The 5,289-nt window shown below is 26.8% G+C and overlaps 1 pseudogene; it reads left to right on the top strand.

Moving 5' to 3' along the window:
- Positions 1 to 252: 252 nt before the first annotated feature.
- LOC104585796 (large ribosomal subunit protein uL30y pseudogene) lies at positions 253 to 1,027 on the top strand (annotated as a pseudogene).
- The last annotated feature ends 4,262 nt before the right edge of the window (positions 1,028 to 5,289 follow it).

Below are 5,289 nucleotides of genomic sequence, written 5' to 3'. Positions count from 1 at the left end.
CCTAAACTACCCTTTTCTTGTATATTTGAACAGTGAGAAGAAATCACTGGCCAAATAATCTCAATTACTTAAACATCAGACATACCATAACACCTAAAAAGCACTAGTAGTGGACAAAATCACCATGGACGAGAACTAAAATTTCTCTAGCCAATAGAACTCTGTTATATATTCACTCAAGCATATATCTAAGATGTAACAAATGGCTTGAGGCTGCTGAGCTACTCTCCTACCTGTTGCAGATTCGAAAGCCCTCTCCTGATCAAAGTGAAGAGTAGAGAGATGGGTGAAGAAGAAGCCAAGGGTGGTCTTGTGGTTCCCGATCAAGTCAGTGCTGAAGAAGAAGAGAAAGGGAACCGAGGAATGGGCCCTGTAGGCGAAGAAGCAAGAGGTTGATGCCGCGAAGAAGAAGACTGGAGAGAATTGAAAGCTTATCTTCAAAAGAGCAATGCAGTACGCAAAAGAGTACGACGAGCAGCAAAAAGAGTTGATTCAGTTGAAGCATGAGTCTAAATTGAAAGGAGGATTTTATGTCAATCTAGAGGCTAAACTATGGTTTACCATCCGAATCCATGGAATCAATGCAATCACTCAAAGGCCAGAAAGACTTTGAAGCTTTTACGTTTAAGACAAATATTTAATGGTGTCTCTCTAAAGGTAAACAAAGCAAGAATGAACATGTTGCATCGGGTGGAGCCTTGAAGAGTGTTCGTAAATTGATCTACAAGAGGGGTACCATTATGGGAAGCTAAACAAACAAAGAATTGCATTGAATGACGATTCAATTATTGAACAGGCTCTATGGGATCATGACTGTTGGTCCCCACTTTAAGAGGCAAATAACTTCTTATGGCCATTTAAGCTCAAGGCTCCATTGGGTGAATGGGTGGGTTGAAAAAGAAGAGCATCCATTATGTTGAGGGAGGAGATGCTAGAAACCGTGAAGATTACATCAACTTGGTGGGGTGGCTTTATTTTCAATTCACAGGGAGGAATGATTGAATGATAAAGAACTCAATAGACAGTAGGTTGCTTGGTACAGTTATAATCGCAAGCAGTGTCTAATGCCCAACATCCACAATTTGTTTACAAAGAAGACCAGAACTGATTCTTCCAAATCTGTGTCTACTCATGATGAGAGTTACATTTGTTATTGCTTTTGGGACCAAAAAAGAATTATTGGATTGGATTGATAATTTAAGAGAAAAGGGTTTTTTAAAGAGAAAAGGACAATAAAAAGAAAATAAAGAAATTTTTGATGGGTATTTTGGTAATTTAATGGATTCCGTCATATGGCTTAATGGTTAGGGAGGTATTTTGTCACACGGTAAAAGTTAAGGGGGTATTTGTCGCAAATTAAAGTATAGGGGGGTTTTTGTCACTGACCCCATAGTACAAGGGGGCCTTTGTAATTTACCCAACTTATTATTTTATGGATCTACTAGCAGGGACCGTGTGATGCACGGATTTATTAAGCGAAAGCTAAATAATAGAAAAGGGTCATTTACTAAAATGCTCTTTCTAGTTTCATGGATTTAGTAAAATCTACCCTATAGTTAGCATTTTACTAAAACACCACTTATAATTTGCAATGGATTTAATCAATCTTCCATCAGATGACAGTGGAAAATGACAGTGTTGACCCTAATGTTCATTTAAATAAATTTAATCAAAAGAAAATAAAAATAAAAATACAAATTTTCCCTTAATAAGATATGAGCAACTACTCTATTGGCTATATTTGGTCAATTTTGTTTTCTGTACAAAAAAAGTGTTAAGGGTATTTTTGGAATAAAAAATAATGGGTCTAATGGAAAAACAAACACTCCTTAATGAAATATTGATTAAGTAAATAAGTTGTAAAATATATGGGATGCTTTAGTAAAATGAAAACTATAAAGTAGGTTTAAGTAAATATGTAAAACTATAAGGAGTGTTCTAGTAAATGACCCTAATAGAAACACATAAGAGTATACAATTGTTTTATATTTTCAACTTTTAAAATAATTAATAATTATTCATATTATATATACTACTTTAATAAATATTTTACAATACAAAAATAACAATAATTAACTTCAGTTAGGTTTATTCATCAAACTGATGAAACCAATCAATTCGACTCGAGTTAGTCAGTTTTCTAGTATTTTAGGTCGGCTTTGGTTAAAAAATTTCTCAATTTGACCAAGTTGGATCAATTTCACTTTGGCCATTTGTAAACCGACCAAAATCAAACGACCTAACCATGGATATATATTAATATTTTATTTTTTAAATATAATTTTTAATATGGAAAAGTGGGAAATTTCCCATATTTCTTAGTATAAAATGTTTTATATCATAAATCTAATTTTTAAATTTATTTTTAATAATTTCACTATAATTTTTAAAATTAAATTAAATTTTTAATTTTAAATCTTTTGAACCGATTGACCAAATCAAAAAAGTTGACCCAAACCAATACAACTTGAGTGGGTTGGGTTTCACAAAAGGTCAGTCAGTTTTAGTTGACCAACTCCCCAACCTGAACAAGTCAATTTGGTTGGCCAAATAGCCTATGACTGAACTGAATCAACTCATGAATACTCATAATTTCAGCTAAATTAATAATCTCATCTCTGATAAATAAAAATAGTTTAATCTCCAATAATTAGAGAAAATTTATAGCGAAAATACACAATTATTTAAAATATATTGATAATGGAAAAAATACAATAATTACAAAAATACAATAAGCACTAAAAATATATTAACTTAGCCAATAAATAGTATAATCTCGAATAATAGTTTAATCTCTAATAAATATTAATCAATAAGTTGTAACACAAATACAATAAATACAATAAGTACAATAAAATAAATTTAAAAATTTCAATAATAGTAGTTTAATCTCCAATAATTATTAAAAGTTTTTGTTAAATAACAAAACAAAATAAATTTATACATAATCATTGAAAATACATTTATCACAAAAACCAATAAATAATTACTGAGATACAATAAATATTAATTTTTGTATATATAATTATATAATAAATACAAATTAAGAGTTTAAAATTATTATTCATAAATATTAATTTTTTTGAAAGTTATTTTCTCGAATTATTACTTGATACAAGTGAAATTAGTTATTTACAATATTATGTAAAAATATTAAATTATTATTAATTTCAATATTATTTTATAATTATTTTTCTACTTTTCATAAATTTTTTAAATTTATTACATAATTTTTTTTTTTATTTTAACTATTTAAAATCTAGTTATGTTAAATATTTTGTTATTTAAAACATTTTTAAATACTTAAATAATAAGTAAAATATTTATTATTTATTGAATTTAATTATCCATAAAATCTTAATTTATACTATTATTACATAATTTCATTCTTAATTTTGTAATATATTAAATTATTATTAATTTCAGTATTATGTTATAATTATTTTTCTACTTTGAAGAAATTTTTAAATTTATTACATAATTTCCTTATTTTAACTATTTAAAATATAGTTATGATAAATATTTAAATAATCTATAAAATGTTGAAATTTTTTTTGTTATTTTAATTTTATTTCTTTAAAGCTATTACATATTATTAAATATTTGAAAAACATTGAAATTGATAATTCGGAAAAACATAATTTAAATTATTAGTACATAATTTTGTGATGTATTTTGTAAAAGTGTAAAATTATTTTTTTTTTGTTTTTAATAAATATTTTAAAGATATTATATAATTTTGTTAGAATATTTAAATAATTCCTAAATTTTTTAATCCAAACTTTCTTTAGATGCATCTAGATAAAAAGTAAGGGAGAGGATAAATAGGAATTAGAGATAATTTATGAGAGAAACTCTCTATTAAATTAGAGATAATTTTGGAGATAAATAAGAATTAGAGATAATTTAGAAGATAAATAGGAATTAGAGATAATTTTGGAGAAAGTGGGGCATAGTGGGGGAGGTAGTTTAGGAGAAATTTTAGGAGAAGAGATTATTTAGGGTATTAAGAAAGTGCATCTCATTAGTTGTTTAAAAAATGACATGAAATTAAAAAATAAAAAATTCAAAAAAAAAAAGAAATTTTCTAGACTTCCTTGTTTTAATATATTAGCGGGGACCTGTGCAATGCACGGGATTTATTAAGCGAAAGCTAAATAATAGAAGGGTCATTTACTAAAATATCCCTTATAGTTTCACGGGTTTACTAAAATCTACCCTATAGTTAGCATTGTACTAAAACACCACTTATAATTTGCAATGTATTTAATTAATCTTCCGTTAGATGACATTGGAAAATGATAGTGTTGACCCTAATGTTCATTTAAATAAATTTAATAAAAAAAAATAAAAATAAAAATATCATTTTTGCCATTAATAAGACACAGACAACCACTCTATTGGCTATATTTGGTCAATTTTGTCTTTTGTACAAAAAGGTGTTAAGGGTATTTTTAGAATAAAAAATCATGGGCCTAATGGTAAAATAAACACTCCTTAATGAAAGGTTGATTAAGTAAATAAGTTGTAAAATATATGGGATGTTTTAGTAAAATGAAAACTATAAGGTAGGTCTAAGTAAATATGTAAAACTATAAAGTGTGTTCCAGTAAATGACCCTATAGAAACACATAAGTATACAATTGTTTTATATTTTCAACTTTTTAAATAATTAATAATTATTCATATTCTATATACTACTTTTAAAAAAATTTTCATAATACAAAAATAACGATAATTAATTTCAGTTAGGTTTATTCATCAAACTGATGAAACTGATCAACCTGATCAATTCGACTCGAGTCAGTCAGTTTTCTAGTATTTTAGTTTAGTTTTGGTAAAAAAATTTTCACAATTCGACCAAGTTAGATCAGTTTCACATTTGGCCATTTGTAAACCGACCAAAATCAAACGACCTAACCATGGTAATATATTAATATTTTATTTTTTAAAATATAATTTTTAATATGGAAAAATGGGAAATTTTCCATATTTCTTAGTATAAAATGTTTTATATCATAAATCTAATTTTTAAATTTATTTTTAATAATTGCACTATAATTTTTAAAATTAAATTAATTTTTTAATTTTAAATCTTTTGAACCAATTGACCAAACCAAAAAAAAATTGACCCAAACTGATTCAACTTGAGTGGGTTAGTTTTTACAAAAGGTCAGTCGGTTTCAGCCGACCAACTCCCCAACTTGACCAGGTCAATTTGGTTGCCAGATTACATACGACCGAATCGAACCAACTCATGAACACTAATAATTTCAGCTAAATTAATAG

The sequence above is a fragment of the Nelumbo nucifera genome, chromosome 1, assembly GCF_055504915.1.
Source record: "Nelumbo nucifera cultivar China Antique chromosome 1, China Antique-T2T, whole genome shotgun sequence".
Taxonomy (NCBI): Eukaryota; Viridiplantae; Streptophyta; class Magnoliopsida; order Proteales; family Nelumbonaceae; genus Nelumbo; species Nelumbo nucifera.
This window is presented reverse-complemented; position numbering and strand designations above follow the sequence as displayed.